This window comes from Pseudophryne corroboree, chromosome 4 (assembly GCF_028390025.1).
Source record: "Pseudophryne corroboree isolate aPseCor3 chromosome 4, aPseCor3.hap2, whole genome shotgun sequence".
Lineage (NCBI taxonomy): Eukaryota > Metazoa > Chordata > Amphibia > Anura > Myobatrachidae > Pseudophryne > Pseudophryne corroboree.
The window spans coordinates 121675566-121699876 of record NC_086447.1 but is presented as its reverse complement, the minus strand read 5'-3'; the positions used below and the strand labels follow the sequence as shown (position 1 = coordinate 121699876).

Sequence of the window (24311 nt, the reverse complement as noted above, 5' to 3'; positions counted from 1 at the left end):
CAGGAGGCGTCTTGTGTAAATAAATGCCTCCTGGCAGCTTCTACTATTCGCCGCTGCATCCAAAAATGCACCATTTGATCACTCTGTGAAAACCTTGGCCATCGGAGTGAGCCTGAGGCTACCCAGACTGGCTGTCGCAGCTCCGTAGCTGAGGCCAGGATATCTGTGTCAGAAGATGCAGACCCTGGCCTCATCACTCCCAGAAAACAAGGGTGACACATCCCCAGCCAGCACCCAAATGGCATTGGGGAACTGCGAAAGATCGTGCAGTGGAAGACGGGCATATGCAAGGTACACATACTGCACATACGCCAATCTTCTAACATAGGGATTTCATACATCTCTGGATCAGGTCCTGTGTCTTTAATATTCACATTTTTATAAAACTGAATTTTCAGATGGAATGGACAGATTTTATTAAATAGCTTTAAAATGGGATATCAGATGGGTATGCATTCTAGCCTCTTCCTTTGTAGATGAGAGGTGTATGGAGCCCTGTGTTTTTAGTTTTGGTTCTAATTCATCATCATGTTTTGGTTTTGGCAAAACCACCCTCAAGTGTTTTGGATCCTGATGACAATATATAAAATATTGAAACGTTGATAACTTCTCCACAGTTTTAAGCGTCAGTTATTCCAGTCTGAGTGACGCACCTTTGCAAGCCTATATAGTGAATAGGTGCCCCTATATTATTAAAATCCGAATGGATTCACATTAACATCAGCAATTACCGCCTGGTGGCAAGAAGTGATATCCAGATTCTTAAAATGACAAATGTCGAATATGTTCCACTTGATCCATATATTTATTTAAATTCATAAAATGTAACAATGTCCATTGTTTCACAGTAATCCTTTTTCACAGCAATCCATATTTTCCTCCTATTTTCGTAGATTGGAGGTCACAAACAGAAACAGATAATCCAACACATTTCGTCTTTTGCCGCGACTTCATCAGGGGTACATCTATGAGTGTAGAATATAATTTTTGGATATATGTTATTTCCAATACACAAGAAATAGGAATAATAAATAATAAAATCAAGCTGATGACATAACCAAAAAATTTACATAAAAGACGAACAAAAAAGCAGAGAGGGATAAACGTAAGGAACAAGGCCTTCAATACATAAGGGCACATACCTTACTATGAATGAGGCAATCATCAAAATCAGAAGAGGATACTATATATCTGGACATTCATGTCTAATCAATAGAGCATACGATTCTTACATACGACAGCTTTGCGCACTTTTGGCATTCTATCAATCAGCTTCATGAGGTAGTCTCCTGGAATGGTTTTCCAACAGTCTTGAAGGAGTTCCCAGAGGTGCTGAGCACTTGTTGGCTGCTTTTCCTTCACTCTGTGGTCCAACTCATCCCAAACCATCTCAATTGGGTTTAGGTTGGGTGATTGTGGAGGCCAGGTCTTACGCAGCACTCCATCACTTTCCTTCTTGGTCAAGTAGCCCTTACATTGCCTGGAGGTGTGTTTGGGGTCATTGTCTTGTTGAAAAACAAATGATGGTCCCAGTAAGCGCAAACCAGATGGGATGGAATGGCGCGGCAGAATGCTGTGGTAGCTATGCTGGTTAAGTGTGCCCTGAATTTTGAATAAATTACCAACAGTTGGGGTAATTCAGAGTTGATTGCAGCAGCAAATTTGTTAGCAGTCGCAGCAGCAAATTTGTTAGCAGTTGGGCAATACCATGTGCACTGCAGGGGGGGGCAAATATAATATGTGCAGAGAGAGTTAGATTTGGGTGGGGTGTGTTCAAAATGAAATCTAAATTGCAGTGTAAAAATAAAGCAGCCAGTATTTACCCTGCACAAAAACAAAATAACCCACCCAAATCTAACTCTCTCTGCAAATGTTATATCTGCCCTCCCCCCCTGCAGTGCACATGGTTTTGCCCAACTGCTAACAAATTTGCTGCTGCGATCAACTCTGAATTACCCCCAGTGTCACCAGCAAAGTACCCCCACACCATCACACCTCCTCCTCCATGCTTCACAGTGGGAACCACACATGCAGAAACAATCCGCTCCCCTTCTCTGTGTCTCACAAAGACATGGCGGTTGGAACCCAAAATCTCTAATTTGGATTCATCAGACCAAAGTACAGATTTCCACTGGTCTAATGTCCATTCCTTGTGTTTCTTGTCCCAAAGAATTCTCTTCTTCTTGTTGTTCATCCTCAGTAGTGGCTTCTTTGCAGCAATTCGACCATGAAGGCCTGATTCACGCAGTCTCCTCTGAACAGTTGATGTTGAGATTTGTCTGCTACTTGAACTCTGCGAAGAATTTATGTGGGCTCTAATCTGAGGTGCTGTTAAGTACTGGTTTCTGAGGATGGTAACTCTAATAACTTTTCCTCTGCAGCAGAGGTTACTCTTGGGGGTAAATTTTCTAAGATGGGAGTTCTATTTAAGATGGGATGTTGCCTGTGGCAACCAATCAGATTCCAGGTATTATCTTCTAGAAGGTGCCAGATAAATGAGAAGTAGAATCTGATTGGTTGCTATGGGCAACATCCCATCTTAAATAGAACTCCCATCTTAGTAAATTTACCCCTTGGTCTTCCTTTCCTGGGGTGGTCCTCATGAGAGCCAGTTTCATCATAGCGTTTGATAGTTTTTGCAACTGCACTTAAGGATACATTCAAAGTTCTTGAAATTTTCCGTATCGACTGACCTTCATGCCTTAAAGTAATGATGGACTGTCGTTTCTCTTTGCTGAGTTGAGTGGTTCGTGCCATAATATGGATTACAACAGTAGTCAAATAGGGATGTCCACTGTGTACTAACCCTACCTCTGCACAACACAACTGATGGTCTCAAACACATTAAGAAGGCAAGTAATTCCACAGATTGACTCTTGACAAGGCACACCTGCTAATTCAAAACCATTCCAGGAGACTACCTCATGAAGCTGATTGAGAAAATGCCAAGAGTGTGCAAAGCTGTCATCAAAGCAAAAGGGGGCTACTTTGAGGAATCTAAAATCTAAAACATATTTTGATTTGTTTAACACATTTCTGTTTACAACACAATTCCATATGTGTTCTTTCATAGTTTTGATGTCTTCAGTATTAATCTACAATGTAGAAAATAATAAAAATAAATAAAAACCATTGAATGAGAAGGTGTGTCCAAACTTTTGACTGGTACTGTGTGTAGCACTGTTATTAACCGTGGCCATTAGCTTTATCATGCACCCCTATGTGGACTCTATTATCCTGAACCTGTCTCAGCTGTTCCCTAGCAATCTATTAGCCAGTGTAAGGTGACTATTGTACCTTTAAAAGCCATAAAGTGTGAGGCAGGTGCACATTAAATCAAGAAGGCAGATGATGTGTGAAACAGTAGTCAGGTTTTAAAACTCTGTGATAGTGTAGGACCTGCGTGAAGGTGGGGTACCTTGGCGATCGGTTTGCAGGCTTCTGTGCATTGGCCAATCCACTAACAAAACCCCCATCATTTATATTTTGTATTAAAAAGTATTTTTTTCTACATTTTAACGTCATATTCTTTTTTTTTTTTTCATTACAAAAACATTGTCTGTTATCCAATCTATCCATCAGCTAACATAACAAAGGCAGGGAAAGCCATTCATACTGTCCAAAGTCCAACGCTTTATTTCTGTGACAGATGTTGCAGTGATGATGTGGCTTTCATTGTGCATATTTGACATTTGTATCAATTGCTGACCATTGCAGGGGAAAGGATAAATCTCACCATCCACAGAAAATACCATACAATATAATCTCGCAGCCTGGGATTTCCCAGAAGATAGAACCATTATATGATAAGACTTGCTGCAATGTGTTTTTTATATAGATGTGTGAACATGTCAAATTGCTTCTTCATGAATTTTACAACCTTTCTTAAAAAAATCTGATATTATCCAGCAGTGATGAATGTGGGTGAAGAACATTATATAATCACCAAACAATAATGTGGATTTATACATATAAAAAAAATAATACAGTATATTGAAGACAGCAAGTCAGGAAATGCATAGAATTTCCTTTATGGAATTACAGAACCCGACTATTGATTGAAAATGAGAAAATATCAATATATGGCATGGGTCATAACATTTAATTAGAAGATTCTGAACATAAATTTACAAATGGACAGGTTAGGAGATATTAATTGAGCGCAAGTCGTACTGGTTAATTAACTTCCACGGTGTTTTAATATGAAATGAACTTGATCAATACAATTTTACAAGGTGAATTACCGCAACCAAATTTATTTCACAACCCTAAACAGAATAAGGGGTATATTTACCAAAAGTAAAAATTGGCCGCAAAAAATTGGTTTGCTGATAAAATCAATCATCAGGAAAAACATAAGTGTTTTCTCAAAGGACTCAGAGATTCTCAAATGGACAATATCATGTGCAGTGCAGGTGGGGCAGATGTAACGTGCAGAGAGAGTTAGATTTGGGAGCGATGTGTTAAAACTGAAATCTAAATTGCAGTGTAAAAAGAAAGCAGACAGCATTTACCCTGCACAGAAACAATATAACCCACTAACTCTCTCTGCACATGTTATATCTACCCCACCTGTAGTGCACATGGCTTTGCCCATTTAGAGAAAGATTTTGCTGCTGTGATCAGGTCTGAATTATGCCCTAAATCTGGAAACTTGGTTGGTTTCCATAAAGGGTGTGAATAACGTGTTTGCCCCCTAATGAACTGTTGGGAGACCCTGATTCTTTCCTGGCTTTCCACATGCCTCACATCACAGTACAGCCCTTCCCCTCACTAGCATAATCAGATGAGTGGTCAGATCACTGGCTCATCTCCGGAAATAATCTGTGCTGCTTTGAGCACTCTTAAAATCTGATTGGATCCAGAAGTACAGAACATTGGGCCTAATTCAGACCGGGTCGCTGCAGCGATCGCAGGCTGAAGCCCTGTACTGTGTGCGCACATGCAGCAGCCGCACTGCAGCACAGGGCTTCTGAGCCACTGTGCGATGCTTCCGCACGTCTGTAGGAGGAGTTCGACATGAGGTTTTGGGGGGTTTTTTGGTGTTGTTTTCTGCGTACAGTGACCGGGAAGCAGAATTAGTGCACCGTGTCCCCTCGCCATGCTTCGGGCAAGGTCCAAGATTACCGTATTTTTCGGACCATAAGACGCACTTTTTCTCCCCAAAAATGTGCGGGAAAAAGTATGTGCGTCTTATGGAGCGAATAAGAGTCAGCACAGATGGAGGTTGCAGGTAGCGGGTAGCGCCGGGTCCTGGATGCTGCTGCTGCACCGTCATCAGCAGAGCACCCGCATCTCAGAGCCCAGCAGCAGAGCAGGCATCATGTGACTCCCCCTTTCCCCCCCACCTCCTCAGGAGTGCACTGCGGGCAGCGTTACCTGAGAGCCTGGAAACTGGGAACCACTGGTACTGTCTATATGTGTGTGTGTGTGTGTGTGTGTGTGTGTGTGTGTGTGTGTGTGTGTGTGTGTGTGTGTGTATGCTGGCTCTGATGTGTGTGTGTGTGTGTGTGTGTGTGTGTGTGTGTGTGTGTGTCTGTGTATGCTGGCTCTGACAGAACAAATAAATAATAAAAAGAGCGCTAAACACCTGCTATGTCTATAAATTAATTATATAAACAAGGAAAGATAATTATAATATTTTTTATATTATATAAAATTTATTACACATAAAAAGTTAAATATTATAATCTTTCATAACTTTTGCATTCATCATGGGTTCACATAAAAATGAAAACTACATATTGTAAACTTTATCAATTTTCATATATATCACGGATTCACATTGATGGGAACACTCAAAGCGCTAGATGGTACCTGTAAATAGCTATTGGGACAGTCCTTGGTCTCCAACCCAAATAAAGTACATATGTTGCCACTCCTAGTAACGAAATTTGTTTTGTATCACATAACCATAGTTGGTAATTTTCTATCGTTAATTCCAGGGTCTGATTCCAGTACTGAATTTTTGATTAGTAGAATCAGTCAATTATGGGATATCGTGAACTATTGTTGCTCACCTCCACAGCAGCAGGGTTTCAGATGTAAAGCTCCGGGAGACGCAGTGCCCGGCTGCGGCTGCGCGCCGCTGGATGTATCTCTGCCGGAGTCGCGTATTCCCGGAGTGGTAGCAGCTTCACGTACTGACCTCAGAGCTTCCAGTTAGAAGGGTGAGAAGACAGCTCTCCGCTGTGGCTGCACGCCACTCAGCTTCTCCTCATTAATACTTTTAAGGGAGCTTCTCACCAAGATATACGTTGGAGATTTTTGCCAAGATACCGGTTCTATCGTCCCAAACGTTGGTGTTCCCAGATGGAGTATGGAATAGGTCCTTAACGCGTTTCTCCGTTGTATCAATTGAACGGTTTCATCAGAAGGTGGCTCTGACAGAAGGCTGCACTGTACAGAATCCTTGTAGGAGTCTGATAAATCACACAGAACTGGAAATATCTCTTAGAGGTCGGTGAAAACTAGGGAGGCAGAGCTATTCTGTTATAGTTTATTAAATATTAAATATTTTATTACACTATTTGGTTTAGAATATTTTTTTTCCAGTTTTCCTACTCTAAAAACGAGGTGCGTCTTATGGTCAGGTGCGTCTTATGGTCCGAAAAATACACGTGGATAGTCCACGTGGATCGTTAAGTATGAAAAAGTAAAAAAAAAAAGAAAAAAAATAGAAAAACTTGTATCGACCTTTTGACCTGTCGAACTAGCACATGTCGACCTAGAAACCCTGTCGACCTTCCAACCTAGTCGATCTAGTGACTGTCGACCTATAGTGGTCGACCTAAACATTGTCGACCTAGACAGTGTCGATCTTCAGATTGGATCCCGCCTGGCATGCAGGGTGGACTAGCCCTGTGCTGGGCGTCCCACCACATGCCTAAGAGTTTGATCGTAGATTTGCGTTGGCATTGAGAGGCAGGGAGCATTTGAAGGAGGTAACGGGGAGTGGCAGCAAAAACACGGTCATGTCACAACCGTTCTTGGGGCGTGTCTCAGCCTACAACTGCGATCCTGTATGCACCTAGCATGGCATCTGAGTCTCAATTCCCACAGCCGTTCTGTGCAACCATATGGAGTCTATTACTGAAGGATCTGCGTCCACCGCTGTGCACTTCTAATAGTTGCTTGGTTCTGAGAAGCCGACACTGGGCGCCTCAATAGAAATCCAGGCGTCGGTGTCATTTGCATATTTCCGCAGATCCGCTGTGTATGTATTAGTGTACAACTCTGAAGGAGGCCCATAGTACATGCAGTGATTGCAGTAAGAACAAGTTGCTGTTATAGACTGCCATGGATAATACCGTAATACAGAGATAGACTTCTACTAAACATTACAAAAAATAAGAAATAAATGAATACCCCTCTGTATAAAGCAGTGGTGGCCAAATGACAACCAGAGAGCTGCATCTTATGGTGGCCCCTACGGGAGCTACAGTAAACTATTTTTTAAAATATCATTTTGATTCTCCTTTATCCTGATTTCAGAGGGATGGGTACGAAATCCTGGTATTTACAATCTCAATGGTCAGACGCCGGCAGCGGCATCCTGATGGTCAAAACCCCAATATATCCTGGTAAGTATTTTAACCCTACCCCTTCCAGCAGCCTAACCCTTACTGTCTCCTCCTAGAGCCTAACCCTAAAAATCCCCTCCTGCAGCCTAACCCTAACCCTTACCCTAGTGCCTAACACTAATGCCCCTCCTCAGCCTAACGCTAACCTCCCCAACCCTAGCAGCCTAATCCTAACCTTCCCCCTAGTGCCTAAACCCCCCCAGCTTAATGCTAACCTCCCCCATCCCTGCAGCCTAACCCTCCCCCTAGTGCCTAACCCCAGTACTTACTGTTTAGGGCCCCATACACTACAGAGACATGTCGGACCCTCATGTCACATAAGATTTCCCTTGAACCACCCGGCAGCCTCCTGGGCGGCAGGAACGCATAAGATACATCGTATGCGGTCCTTTTGCGTACGATGTATCTTATGCGATCCCAGCCATGCCTGCAGGAACCAAGATATCATGAGTGCAGCACTAACGATCTAGGGGCTCCGATCCGATGCTGACGGGACTGCGCATCAGATCAGATCGGATGTAAAACACATCCGATTTGCCACTTTTATCTTTTCATAGGGCATTATCGTTGTAGTGTATGAGGCCCTTTAGGATTTCAATTGCATTCAACTGAAGTTGCCACATACTGTATGACAGTAACAACAGGGAACCTCTGCATTTGGTGATTGGTGCTTGGGGAGGCAGGATTATAAGTGCTGGATGTCTGGGAACTGAATATGCCACCAGTTAAATAATGGTCATTATTAATACTGGAGGCATTTTACTGGTGACTTACAAATGAGCATTACTGCTATGGCTTGTACTATAATGGACGCTACTATTACTGACTATAGTGGGGATAACTTAAAGGTAGATTATTAATGGGCATTACGGACAATGTTGGCATACTATTAGGCATTATTACTTCTCCTGAAACAAGTGCACGTCGTTGGACACATCGCCCACACTGCACACATACATGACACTTCTCTGTCAACGCCGCAGAAATCAACTGAGATTTGGGCATGCACAGGACACTCTGCCACAGTGCCGGTGAGATGGGAAAAGGAGATGGGAATATATGGAAACTGTACAAGGGTCCCCCTTTCTCTTAAACCATCCCTGATTAGACACTGGGTCACGTAGGCGTGCGCAGCACATTTTATTAGGGGGTGCACGACTGGAGTGGCGTGCCTAGCACCGCCTACTGGGCGTGCCTAGCACCACCTACTGGGCGTGTCTAGCACCGCCTAATGGGCTAGTATACACATATATATAAAAAAAAAGGGGTTACACACACTCGGAAAAGAAGCTGCTGGGGGAAGTGGAGCAGGGAACTGCGCATACGCAGTATAATCCCGTGATTGGAAGCGCTAATCCCAGGATTCAAACCCTGGTGTTTTTGGGCCGGGATCCCGCAGATCCCACTCCCAATCTCGGGATTGGCCTCCCTATTCACAACTGGCCTTGCTGCCCTCTGGTAGAAACAATAGATGCTAAGTGGATGGCGGCACTTGCAGGACTTTAAAGTATGAGTTGTCAACGTTTCAATTTATTCATAATGAAAATTATTGTCCTGACGAAAATGTATTGAATAAATTGAAATGTTGACAACTCAGCAGAGGAACACAGCATGCTTTAAAGTCCTGTAAGTGCCACCATCCACTTAGCATCTATACATAAATATAAATATATATAAATATATATATATATATATATATACACACACACACACACACACACTGAGTGTGTATATGTATATATATAATATACACACACACACAGACACTTTTGAATACATGTAAGCTGCCTTACTTTTATCAAAAATAGCCGTCATCATGCGCTGGTCCGCCCCTGCATTTTGTGATGGGAGGGTAGCAGGGTCCGGGCTCAGTGGTGGCGCAGTGCCTGGAGTCTCACTGACTCCACAAAGGACCATGGGAGGAGGAGCTGCTGCAGCCGGGCATGCGCAGCAGCCCTCCTCCCGGAGCGGCCGCCATATTTCTTAGGGGCTATCATACATACGCTGACTACAGTGCCCGCGCCGCAGCCCGCAGTGCACCCGCTCCGGCGCTACCGCAGGCGGCTCTGCTCAGATGTGCGACTGCAGAGCCGCTGGCGGCTTCACATCAGCAGCACAACGGATCACAGGCGCGAGACGTGCGGGGGGTGCCGGCCATTAGGGGGTGCCTGTGCGCACCAGGCACCCCCCGTGCGCACGCCTATGACTGGGTGTATGCAGCTATGAACAGCTACAGGTTAATCAGAGCTGTATGTGTCTCAGGGGCATTTACTAAGCCTTGGATGGAGATAAAGTGGAGATAAAGTATCAGCCAACCCGCTCCTAACTGTCATTTTTCAAACCCAGCCTGAGACATGGCAGTTAGGAGCTGATTGGCTGGTACTTTATCTCCATCCACCTTATCTTCATCCAAATCTTAGTAAATAGACCCCTAAGTGTCTCAGTTGTATCTCCATTTGTAGCTGAATGTGCGTAACAGCGCGGCAAATTGGCAATACATAAGCTAAGTTCTCAATCCAATAAAGTGCAAGTTGCGAGATGTTTCATGAAACTCACATTCGCACAAATGCACTCTCCCCAAGTATTCTCCAATTCAATTACAAATGCCTATTCACTGTACTTGCAGCGGAGGTTTGCACTGTCAGCCATATGCGATGTGAGAGAAGTGCATGAAAAAGTGGGGAGACCTTCCTGGACCCCATAAAAATAGCAGTTTTATTTGCAGAATTATACAAAAGGCTGTTAGTGGACATAAGGAAAGTACTATAGATTTTTTAAATTGTGTCAAATGGCTGGTTTATTATTATAATTTTTTTTTAAAGTAAAAAAAATTATAAAAACTTTTTGGGTTTACTTTCATTCAAAAAATGAAATATAAAAAAGTAGGAAAAAATATACTTTTGGGGCACTTTGGAGTTGATTTTTAAAATAAAAAAAATGGAACTTTAAAAAATGAAAAAAAAAATGATAAACATCAATTGTGTTTTTAAAAATAAATACTCTAATTCAATTTGGGGTGCATAAGGCAATGCAATATTTTATTTCAATGTAATTTAAGGCCATTTTTTTTAAACCCTGAAAAATGACATGCTATTATTGGACTAATTAAGCTAAATGGAAACTTGCAATTTCCTAACTAGTCACTTGGGGAGGGGGGGTGTCCAATGAGTTCTGCATGGTGTCCCGAAATTTTATTTTTAAAATAAGGGTTTTCCCTACCATCTCTCACCCTCAGGGAGGTGAAAGCAGAAAGATGTGAGTTTACTCTACCTGGTTCAGTGCGAGTTTCTAATTGGATTGCAAAATGTGAATTTGCAGAGACAACGGCAACTCACAACTCACAACTCTCGTCTCACACCTAATTACTAATATATACAGTATCTCAGAAATGCCATATAAACAGTGATGACCAGTATATATGCACAATAATATATGATTTCCTTCCTTTCAAATCAAGGGGGTAACGTCGGCGTATCTAAATATATTTTGGGGTAAAAGGTAAAAAAGTTCCCTGACCCCTGTATTAGACTACAGCAGATGCTTGCTGTTTGCTTTCCGTTGTTTGATTTGGAACTGCTCAGTACACTAAAGACTGGAGTGCTGTACTCTGAGTATCCTCTGCCCAGTATCTCCTATCATGTGCTGATGTTTGCAGACAATAACAGATAAGCACCACTAATCCACCACACAAGAGACTGTCACCCACTCCCTGCACTAATATCGCTATACACAGGTGTATCCGGAACACAACGTATTGTATAATGTTTCCTCCTTATTTCCTCCAAACTGTGCTTTCTATCCACAAACCTACATAGCAAGCAAATCACTATAGCGTTGCAGACTAGACACCCCTCCTGCTGCAACCAGGGAACATCTTCCACTCTCATGGTTTGTCACTCTCTATATTCTAAGCCCCTTTCATAAAACCACCCCATGTAGCATTCACTAACTCGCTCCCACCCTCACATACCCAAACGCACTGCTTTGCCAAATCGCAGTGTTCAGACAGAGAATCAGTGCAATTACCAGACCCGAGCACCTCCGAGTAGGGGAAATCTGCAAAACCTATAACTGTATGCATACACATGCGGAAATGTGTAGTGGATTAAACAAAACATACTAATCAATGGTAATAATTATCTCTGCGTCAGCCCTAAAGACAGTAAAAATCCATTGTTAGCCCATCATTCAGACATCTCTCCTTATACATACACATGATACAAATATTTTGTGCCTATGAAATGTAGTTTTCACTTTAATTGGTTTCTGATTTTTATCCTTATACTGTATTGATATAACACCAGAATGTTTTGCAGCGCTGAACAGTAAGACTCTGTGGAAAATATGTTTATCTGCAAAATTTTGACTTGAGTCCAACTCAGCTCACTGTGGATTAGAACCCTGGCAATATAATGCCTGCTCGCTGGACCGTATGAATGTAACGCTTTGGTTTCTATCCAAAAATCCACATCATCAACATTATTTCACTATTACTCCAGGCAGGCTCCGTCTGGTGACTTCATAAGCAATATAATTAAGGTTTGAGTTGTCTCCTGTTTCATTTCAATGGAGATGTTTGTATTTTGTGTAGTAAATATTGTGTCTCCTTTAAATTTTTCCATGGGTGCACACAGCCATAATATTGGCAGCAACCCCTAACACATTTTGTAGATTGTCAAATCCTGGACCATTATTAAAAAATGTATTAGATATAGACTAATACCGAATTCTAAAAATGACTTAAACATATGTAATATCTTCTAAATCACTATCTATCTATCTATCTATCTATCTATCTATCTATCTATCTATCTATCTATCTATCTCTCTCTCTCTATGGGCCTAATTCAGAGTTGATCGCAGCAGCAAATTTGTTAGTAGTTGGGCAAAACGATGGGGGTCATTCCGACCTGTTTGCACGCATCGGTTTATCGCTGCGGTGCGAACGGGTCCAGAATGCGCATGTGCGGCGGCCACAATGTGCGTGTGCGACGTTGCGGTTACGTCGTGTCTAACGAAGGAAGCGGTCACAGAGCCGACCGCAAAGAAGATTGACAGGAAGAAGGCGTACCCGGGCGGATCCGAACCGTTGGAGACCGTTTTCGGGGAGTGGTAAGGAGAACGCAGGTGTGTCCAGCAGAACGGAGTGCGGATGTCTGACGTCAAAGCCGACTCCAGCATCGCAGAGATCGTCGCACAGGGTAAGTAGGTATAGGACTGGTCTACTTCTGCTTGAAATTTTTTTAGCTTAGCAGGGCTGCACAAGCGATCGCAGCCCTGCTAAGCTAAAATACACTCCCCCATAGGCGTGTACTAGTTGATCGCAGCAACAGCAAAAAGTTGCTGGCTGCGATCAACTCGGAATGACCAGCCATGTGCACTGCGGGGGGGGGGGGGGGGCAGATATAACGTGCAGACAAAGATGTGGGTGGAGTGTGTTCAAACTGAAATCTAAATTGCAGTGTAAAAATAAAGCAGCCAGTATTTGCCCTGCACATAAACAAAATAACCCACCCAAATCTAACTCTCTCTGCACGTTACATCTGCCCCACCTGTATTGCACATGGTTTTGCCCAATTGCCAACAAATATGCTGCTGCGACCAACTCTGAATTACCCCCAATATCAGAATAACTTGCATTCAAGCAACAGAATTTAATAATGAAAGAACAAAAGGTCACGGCCTTTGCTGTCCCTTTAAACCTGTAACATTTTGACCTGCAAATGACATATGTACTAATGGCAAGGTGTTGACTAGTGATAAAGTAAAGACATGGATCAATTTTAATATAGTTAAATGAATGCTGATAGTGAATGGGTGCCGAGAAATGTATACAGGCTGGACTGCAATTCAATTATGTAACTCCACTGGGGTTTACATAGTCATTGGACTAGACAGTAGAATTGAATTATGTATTTTGTGCAATTAAAATAATGCTATACATTTTGTGAATTCACAGATCTATAATATCAACAGGAAGCAATATAACTATTTAAATTGAGAGAATACCTTAATATTTAAATAAATACATTTTTAAACACAAAAACATTAACAGCATACCAAAATAATAATATACATTTAGGTTCTCCCATGTTTGATGGCAATGCCCAAAACTCTTCCTACATTCAATGAAAATTAAATACCTTATTATTATTTATTTAAAAATGTTAAATGTTTATATCCATCTCTCGCCAGTTTTACTCTTAACTCCTCCAGCGCTAGGGACAACAACACTTAGTAATACATTTGTAGTGATTGCCACCTCTGGAAACCACCTAATTTTCATCCATAATAAATAAAATAATTGATTTAAAAAGTTGTTTATAATGTTTCACACACATTCCATTATATGTTGACATACATGGCATTATCTTGCCCATAGGTAATATACTATTATATTGCACCAGGCATCCGTTATTGGAATAAAAGTACTTTCTGGGACATTAATTAAGGTAAAATACTATATTGCATCAAGCATCTGTTATTGAAACAAAAGTGATTTCTAGGATATTAATTTAGGTACAATGTAAATAATTACTACAGTATATCCAGACTCTAGTCTAATTTATGGCATGACTCTGATTCCTAGATACTGTACATGGTATGCCGATCTTGCTCTTGCACTGTTTAAGTCTTTTATTGCATGCCTTTGTAGTTGGAGGGCATTGAGGGTTGCTTGTAATCAGTGAACAAACATGCCTGGTATCTATAGTTCAATAGCACTGCCTAGGTGCAAGTCTTATAGGCTGCATGATTTTATTAATTTTTGTTTCTTTTTTTCTAAAGTGTAATTAGATTTAAAGCATAAATCAGAGTAATGTCGGAGTAAAACAGGAAGAAAACAGAAGGAGAACATTCAACCTATATAAATATCTGGCAGAAATAATAATAATAACCTGAAATATTTGCTAATGTGAGACCTCTTTTTAACAAACTTCTATGCTGTTGGCCTCTCTCCACCTCAAATAACTGTTTTCTCCATATCCTGGACACTCCTTACTGAACTCCCAGCTTGGACATTTCAAGGAGTTACCACCTTGCTTGCTGCACTTTTGTTTGACGTTTTTATACAAATTTCTGTTTATGGCACTCCTGTGCCACTGCCATTTTATCTTTACACCATTGTTATTTCTACCAGCATTGCCATTGCTTTTTTACCATTGCCTTAAATCCATACATTTTTAACATTATTTTTCTTAATATTATATTCCAGCACCCATAACAGCTCCAAACTATTCATCTTCATAATATACTATTTTATATCTGATCATATATTTACTAACACGGGTGGTCATTCCGAGTTGTTCGCTCGTTATTTTTTTTTCGCAACGGAGCGATTAGTCGCAAATGCGCATGCGCAATGTCCGCAGTGCGACTGCGCCAAGTAAATTTGCTATGCAGTTAGGTTTTTTACTCACGGCATTACAAGGTTTTTTCTTCGTTCTGGTGATCGTAATGTGATTGACAGGAAGTGGGTGTTTCTGGGCGGAAACTGGCCATTTTATGGGAGTGTGTGAAAAAACGCTGCCGTTTCTGGGAAAAACGCGGGAGTGTCTGAAGAAACGGGGGAGTGTCTGGGCGAACGCTGGGTGTGTTTGTGACATCAAACCAGGAACGAAACTGACTGAACTGATCGCAGTTGCCGAGTAAGTGTGGAGCTACTCAGAAACTGCTAAGAAGTGTCTATTCGCAATTCTGCTAATCTTTAGTTCGCAATTTTGATAAGCTAAGATTCACTCCCAGTAGGCGGCGGCTTAGCGTGTGCAATGCTGCTAAAAGCAGCTTGCGAGCGAACAACTCGGAATGAGGGCCACTGTTTTTAACCCGCATTTTTTACATTTTAACTACAGTGTTTCTGTAACTCACTCTTTCTAGATAATTTTCTCTTCTACCACTTGTTCCCCTTCTCTATCCTCCATTCCCTGGTTTCCTCAAGCCCTCCAACTGTACACCACAAGCGTACCAGATTAGGCAGCCATGTTGGGTGCACTACGAAGGTTACACTGTGGGAGGTGACCCATACAAGGTCCAATGCATAAATGGGAAAACTGACATTTGTGTAGTAGTATGATATTCCCTGAATGGAAAGATCCACGTGAGGAACATCCTGCCTATAGAGGAACTATCTGAGGAAACCATCTGTGGTGCACTACATAGGTCACAGATGACAGGGTATGCAATCAGTGGAGGTACACATTACAGGAATAGCACACTGTGGGGTGGAAGTACGTTGATAGGGAAAAATAGCACATGGTAAGAAAAAACATTTGCAGGTAACCAATGAAAGGGGGAAAATTATGATAACATTATTTTGCTAAAATTAAAAATGTCCTGGTCTCATGGGAGCAGTATGGGTGGGTATGAGAATGTGGGGAGCACACTCAAGTCCGATGGAAATGTCCCTGCTGAGCCTGGTCCTGGTGCTCTTCTCCCACAGCTACCTGCTCACTTTGAAGGTTAGGCCCAGGGGTAGTCCTGATGTTCAACAGTAGGTGTTCCTAGAGATGAGCGGGTTCGGTTCCTCGGAAACCGAACCCGCCCGAACTTCATGTTTTTTTACACGGGTCCGAGCGACTCGGATCTTCCCGCCTTGCTCGGTTGACCCGAGCGCGCCCGAACGTCATCATCCCGCTGTCGGATTCTCGCGAGGCTCAGATTCTATCGCGAGACTCGGATTCTATATAAGGAGCCGCGCGTCGCCGCCATTTTCACACGTGCATTGAGATTCATAGGGAGAGGACGTGGCTGGCGTCCTCTCCGTTTAGAGAAGAGAGTGAGACAGTAGAGAGAGACACAGTAGTAGTAATTTTGGGGAGCATTATTAGGAGGAGTACTACTATACTACTACTACTTGCTGAAGTGATATAGATTAGATAGTGTGACTGTATTAATTATCTGACTTGTGGGGGAGACACTGACAGTGGGGAGCAGTTAGAGTCTGAGAGCAGGACTCAGGAGTACATATAACGTACAGTGCACACTTTTGCTGCCAGAGTCAGTGCCACACTGCCATTGTGACCACACTGACCACCAGACCAGTATAATATATTTTGTGATTGTCTGCTTAGGAGTACTACTTGCAAGTTGCTGATAGTGTGACCAGTGACCTGACCACCAGTTTAATAATCAATCACCACCACCAGTTTAATATATATATATATATAATTGTATATAATATATATATATATATATAATATTGTATACCACCTACCCGTGGTTTTTGTTTTTTTCATTCTTCTTTATACATACTACTATAGTAGCTTACTGTAGCAGTCTGCGGTGCTGCTGAGCTGACAGTGTCCAGCAGGTCCGTCATCAGTCATTACATAATAAATATATATACCTGTCCGGCTGCAGTACTAGTGATACTATATATACATATATATTGATTTCATCTCATTATCATCCAGTCTATATTAGCAGCAGACACAGTACGTTAGTCCACGGCTGTAGCTACCTCTGTGTCGGCACTCGGCAGTCCATCCATAATTGTATACCACCTCCCCGTGTTTTTTTTTTTCTTTCTTCTTTGTACATACTACTATAGTATAGTAGCTTACTGTAGCAGTCTGCGGTGCTGCTGAGCTGACAGTGTCCAGCAGGTCCGTCATCAGTCATTACATAATAAATATATATACCTGTCCGACTGCAGTACTATTGATATTATATATACATATATATTGATTTCATCTCATTATCATCCAGTCTATATTAGCAGCAGACACAGTACGTTAGTCCACGGCTGTAGCTACCTCTGTGTCGGCACTCGGCAGTCCATCCATAATTGTATACCACCTCCCCGTGGTTTTTTTTTTTTCTTTCTTCCTTGTACATACTACTATAGTATAGTAGCTTACTGTAGCAGTCTGCGGTGCTGCTGAGCTGACAGTGTCCAGCAGGTCCGTCATCAGTCATTACATAATAAATATATATACCTGTCCGGCTGCAGTACTATTGATATTATATATACATATATATTGATTTCATCTCATTATCATCCAGTCTATATTAGCAGCAGACACAGTACGTTAGTCCACGGCTGTAGCTACCTCTGTGTCGGCACTCGGCAGTCCATCCATAATTGTATACCACCTCCCCGTGGTTTTTTTTTTTCTTTCTTCTTTGTACATACTACTATAGTATAGTAGCTTACTGTAGCAGTCTGCGGTGCTGCTGAGCTGACAGTGTCCAGCAGGTCCGTCATCAGTCATTACATAATAAATATATATACCTGTCCGGCTACAGTACTAGTGATATTATATATACATATATATTGATTTCATCTCATTATCATCCAGTCTATATTAGCAGCAGACACAGTACGTTAGTCCACGGCTGTAGCTACCTCTGTGTCGGCACTCGGCAGTCCATCCATAATTGTATACCACCTCCCCGTGGTTTTTTTCTTTTCTTTCTTCTTTGTACATACTACTATAGTATAGTAGCTTACTGTAGCAGTCTGCGGTGCTGCTGAGCTGACAGTGTCCAGCAGGTCCGTCATCAGTCATTACATAATAAATATATATACCTGTCCGGCTGCAGTACTAGTGATATTATATATACATATATATTGATTTCATCTCATTATCATCCAGTCTATATTAGCAGCAGACACAGTACGTTAGTCCACGGCTGTAGCTACCTCTGTGTCGGCACTCGGCAGTCCATCCATAATTGTATACCACCTCCCCGTGTTTTTTTTTTTTCTTTCTTCTTTGTACATACTACTATAGTATAGTAGCTTACTGTAGCAGTCTGCGGTGCTGCTGAGCTGACAGTGTCCAGCAGGTCCGTCATCAGTCATTACATAATAAATATATATACCTGTCCGGCTGCAGTACTAGTGATATTATATATACATATATATTGATTTCATCTCATTATCATCCAGTCTATATTAGCAGCAGACACAGTACGTTAGTCCACGGCTGTAGCTACCTCTGTTTCGGCACTCGGCAGTCCATCCATAATTGTATACCACCTCCCCGTGGTTTTTTTTTTCTTTCTTCTTTGTACATACTACTATAGTATAGTAGCTTACTGTAGCAGTCTGCGGTGCTGCTGAGCTGACAGTGTCCAGCAGGTCCGTCATCAGTCATTACATAATAAATATATATACCTGTCCGGCTGCAGTACTATTGATATTATATATACATATATATTGATTTCATCTCATTATCATCCAGTCTATATTAGCAGCAGACACAGTACGTTAGTCCACGGCTGTAGCTACCTCTGTGTCGGCACTCGGCAGTCCATCCATAATTGTATACCACCTCCCCGTGGTTTTTTTTTCTTTTTCTTCTTTGTACATACTACTATAGTATAGTAGCTTACTGTAGCAGTCTGCGGTGCTGCTGAGCTGACAGTGTCCAGCAGGTCCGTCATCAGTCATTACATAATAAATATATATACCTGTCCGGCTGCAGTACTAGTGATATTATATATACATATATATTGATTTCATCTCATTATCATCCAGTCTATATTAGCAGCAGACACAGTACGTTAGTCCACGGCTGTAGCTACCTCTGTGTCGGCACTCGGCAGTCCATCCATAATTGTATACCACCTCCCCGTGGTTTTTTTTTTTTCTTTCTTCTTTGTACATACTACTATAGTATAGTAGCTTACTGTAGCAGTCTGCGGTACTGCTGAGCTGGCAGTGTCCAGCAGGTCTGTCATCAGTCATTACATAATAAATATATATACCTGTCCGGCTGCAGTACTAGTGATATTATATATACATATATATTGATTTCATCTCATTATCATCCAGTCTATATTAGCAGCAGACACAGTACGTTAGTCCACGGCTGTAGCTACCTCTGTGTCGGCACTCGGCAGTCCATCCATAATTGTATACCACCTCCCCGTGTTTTTTTTTTTCTTTCTTCTTTGTACATACTACTATAGTATAGTAGCTTACTGTAGCAGTCTGCGGTGCTGCTGAGCTGACAGTGTCCAGCAGGTCCGTCATCAGTCATTACATAATAAATATACATACCTGTCCGGCTGCAGTACTAGTGATATTATATTGATTTCATCTCATTATCATCCAGTCTATATTAGCAGCAGACACAGTACGGTAGTCCACGGCTGTAGCTACCTCTGTGTCGGCACTCGGCAGTCCATCCATAAGTATACTAGTATCCATCCATCTCCATTGTTTACCTGAGGTGCCTTTTAGTTGTGCCTATTAAAATATGGAGAACAAAAATGTTGAGGTTCCAAAATTAGGGAAAGATCAAGATCCACTTCCACCTCGTGCTGAAGCTGCTGCCTCTAGTCATGGCCGAGACGATGAAATGCCAGCAACGTCGTCTGCCAAGGCCGATGCCCAATGTCATAGTACAGAGCATGTAAAATCCAAAACACCAAATATCAGTAAAAAAAGGACTCCAAAATCTAAAATCAAATTGTCGGAGGAGAAGCGTAAACTTGCCAATATGCCATTTACCACACGGAGTGGCAAGGAACGGCTGAGGCCCTGGCCTATGTTCATGGCTAGTGGTTCAGCTTCACATGAGGATGGAAGCACTCAGCCTCTCGCTAGAAAAATGAAAAGACTCAAGCTGGCAAAAGCACCGCAAAGAACTGTGCGTTCTTCGAAATCCCAAATCCACAAGGAGAGTCCGACTCCAATTGTGTCGGTTGCGATGCCTGACCTTCCCAACACTGGACGTGAAGAGCATGCGCCTTCCACCATTTGCACGCCCCCTGCAAGTGCTGGAAGGAGCACCCGCAGTCCAGTTCCTGATAGTCAGATTGAAGATGTCAGTGTTGAAGTACACCAGGATGAGGAGGATATGGGTGTTGCTGGCGCTGGGGAGGAAATTGACAAGGAGGATTCTGATGGTGAGGTGGTTTGTTTAAGTCAGGCACCCGGGGAGACACCTGTTGTCCATGGGAGGAATAGGGCCATTGACATGCCTGGTCAAAATACCAAAAAAATCAGCTCTTCGGTGTGGAAGTATTTCACCAGAAATGCGGACAACATTTGTCAAGCCGTGTGTTGCCTTTGTCAAGCTGTAATAAGTAGGGGTAAGGACGTTAACCACCTCGGAACATCCTCCCTTATACGTCACCTGCAGCGCATTCATAATAAGTCAGTGACAAGTTCAAAAACTTTGGGTGACAGCGGAAGCTGTCCACTGACCAGTAAATCCCTTCCTCTTGTAACCAAGCTCACGCAAACCACCCCACCAACTCCCTCAGTGTCAATTTCCTCCTTCCCCAGGAATGCCAATAGTCCTGCAGGCCATGTCACTGGCAATTCTTACGATTCCTCTCCTGCCTGGGATTCCTCCGATGCATCCTTGCGTGTAACGCCTACTGCTGCTGGCGCTGCTGTTGTTGCTGCTGGGAGTCGATGGTCATCCCAGAGGGGAAGTCGTAAGCCCACTTGTACTACTTCCAGTAAGCAATTGACTGTCCAACAGTCCTTTGCGAGGAAGATGAAATATCACAGCAGTCATCCTGCTGCAAAGCGGATAACTGAGGCCTTGACAACTATGTTGGTGTTAGACGTGCGTCCGGTATCCTCCGTTAGTTCACAGGGAACTAGACAATTTCTTGAGGTAGTGCGTTACCAAATACCATCTAGGTTCCACTTCTCTAGGCAGGCGATACCGATAATGTACGCGAACGTCAGAAAAAGACTCACCAGTGTCCTAAAAAATGCAGTTGTACCCAATGTCCACTTAACCACGGACATGTGGACAAGTGGAGCAGGGCAGGGTCAGGACTATATGACTGTGACAGCCCACTGGGTAGATGTATGGACTCCCGCCGCAAGAACAGCAGCGGCGGCACCAGTAGCAGCATCTCGCAAACGCCAACTCTTTCCTAGGCAGGCTACGCTTTGTATCACCGCTTTCCAGAATACGCACACAGCTGAAAACCTCTTACGGCAACTGAGGAAGATCATCGCGGAATGGCTTACCCCAATTGGACTCTCCTGTGGATTTGTGGCATCGGACAACGCCAGCAATATTGTCTGTGCATTAAATATGGGCAAATTCCAGCACGTCCCATGTTTTGCACATACCTTGAATTTGGTGGTGCAGAATTTTTAAAAAAACGACAGGGGCGTGCAAGAGATGCTGTCGGTGGTCAGAAGAATTGCGGGACACTTTCGGCGTACAGGCACCACGTACAGAAGACTGGAGCACCACCAAAAACAACTGAACCTGCCCTGCCATCATCTGAAGCAAGAAGTGGTAGCGAGGTGGAATTCAACCCTCTATATGCTTCAGAGGTTGGAGGAGCAGCAAAAGGCCATTCAAGCCTATACAATTGAGCACGATATAGGAGGTGGAATGCACCTGTCTCAAGCGCAGTGGAGAATGATTTCAACATTGTGCAAGGTTCTGATGCCCTTTGAACTTGCCACACGTGAAGTCAGTTCAGACACTGCCAGCCTGAGTCAGGTCATTCCCCTCATCAGGCTTTTGCAGAAGAAGCTGGAGACATTGAAGGAGGAGCTAACACGGAGCGATTCCGCTAGGTATGTGGGACTTGTGGATGGAGCCCTTAATTCGCTTAACAAGGATTCACGGGTGGTCAATCTGTTGAAATCAGAGCACTACATTTTGGCCACCGTGCTCGATCCTAGATTTAAAGCCTACCTTGGATCTCTCTTTCCGGCAGTCACAAGTCTGCTGGGGTTCAAAGACCTGCTGGTGACAAAATTGTCAAGTCAAGCGGAACGCGACCTGTCAACATCTCCTCCTTCACATTCTCCCGCAACTGGGGGTGCGAGGAAAAGGCTCAGAATTCCGAGCCCACCCGCTGGCGGTGATGCAGGGCAGTCTGGAGCGACTGCTGATGCTGACATCTGGTCCGGACTGAAGGACCTGACAGCGATTACGGACATGTCGTCTACTGTCACTGCATATGATTCTCTCACCATTGAAAGAATGGTGGAGGATTATATGAGTGACCGCATCCAAGTAGGCACGTCACACAGTCCGTACTTATACTGGCAGGAAAAAGAGGCAATTTGGAGGCCCTTGCACAAACTGGCTTTATTCTACCTAAGTTGCCCTCCCACAAGTGTGTACTCCGAAAGAGTGTTTAGTGCCGCCGCTCACCTTGTCAGCAATCGGCGTACGAGGTTACATCCAGAAAATGTGGAGAAGATGATGTTCATTAAAATTAATTATAATCAATTCCTCCGTGGAGACATTCACCAGCAGCAATTGCCTCCACAAAGTACACAGGGAGCTGAGATGGTGGATTCCAGTGGGGACGAATTGATAATCTGTGAGGAGGGGGATGTACACGGTGATATATCGGAGGATGATGATGAGGTGGAGATCGTGCCTCTGTAGAGCCAGTTTGTGCAAGGAGCGATTAATTGCTTCTTTTTTGGTGGGGGTCCAAACCAACCCGTCATTTCAGTCACAGTCGTGTGGCAGACCCTGTCACTGAAATGATGGGTTGGTTAAAGTGTGCATGTCCTGTTTATACAACATAAGGGTGGGTGGGAGGGCCCAAGGACAATTCCATCTTGCACCTCTTTTTTCTTTAATTTTTCTTAATTTAATTAATTAATTAATTTTTCTTAATTTAATTTTTTGCGTCATGTGCTGTTTGGGGAGGGTTTTTTGGAAGGGCCATCCTGCGTGCCACTGCAGTGCCACTCCTAGATGGGCCCGGTGTTTGTGTCGGCAACTAGGGTCGCTTATCTTACTCACACAGCTACCTCATTGCGCCTCTTTTTTTCTTTGCGTCATGTGCTGTTTGGGGAGGGTTTTTTGGAAGGGACATCCTGCGTGACACTGCAGTGCCACTCCTAGATGGGCCCGGTGTTTGTGTCGGCCACTAGGGTCGCTTAGCTTACTCACACAGCTACCTCATTGCGCCTCTTTTTTTCTTTGCGTCATGTGCTGTTTGGGGAGGGTTTTTTGGAAGGGCCATCCTGCGTGACACTGCAGTGCCACTCCTAGATGGGCCCGGTGTTTGTGTCGGCCACTAGGGTCGCTTAGCTTACTCACACAGCTACCTCATTGTGCCTCTTTTTTTCTTTGCGTCATGTGCTGTTTGGGGAGGGTTTTTTGGAAGGGACATCCTGCGTGACACTGCAGTGCCACTCCTAGATGGGCCCGGTGTTTGTGTCGGCCACTAGGGTCGCTTATCTTACTCACACAGCTACCTCATTGCGCCTCTTTTTTTCTTTGCGTCATGTGCTGTTTGGGGAGGGTTTTTTGGAAGGGCCATCCTGCGTGCCACTGCAGTGCCACTCCTAGATGGGCCCGGTGTTTGTGTCGGCCACTAGGGTCGCTTATCTTACTCACACAGCTACCTCATTGCGCCTCTTTTTTTCTTTGCGTCATGTGCTGTTTGGGGAGGGTTTTTTGGAAGGGCCATCCTGCGTGACACTGCAGTGCCACTCCTAGATGGGCCCGGTGTTTGTGTCGGCCACTAGGGTCGCTTAGCTTACTCACACAGCTACCTCATTGCGCCTCTTTTTTTCTTTGCGTCATGTGCTGTTTGGGGAGGGTTTTTTGGAAGGGACATCCTGCGTGACACTGCAGTGCCACTCCTAGATGGGCCCGGTGTTTGTGTCGGCCACTAGGGTCGCTTATCTTACTCACACAGCTACCTCATTGCGCCTCTTTTTTTCTTTGCGTCATGTGCTGTTTGGGGAGGGTTTTTTGGAAGGGCCATCCTGCGTGCCACTGCAGTGCCACTCCTAGATGGGCCCGGTGTTTGTGTCGGCCA

General features: G+C 43.4%; 1 long non-coding RNA gene across 1 annotated transcript in view; it reads right to left on the bottom strand.

Annotated features, from left to right (window-relative positions):
• Window positions 1-353: 353 nt before the first annotated feature.
• LOC134909018 (uncharacterized) overlaps window positions 354-24311 on the bottom strand; it is a 185323-nt gene continuing 161365 nt past the window's right edge. Inside the window, exon 3 of the long non-coding RNA XR_010175829.1 lies at window positions 354-965. This is a non-coding gene — a long non-coding RNA (uncharacterized LOC134909018). The remainder of the gene's footprint in view (window positions 966-24311) is intronic.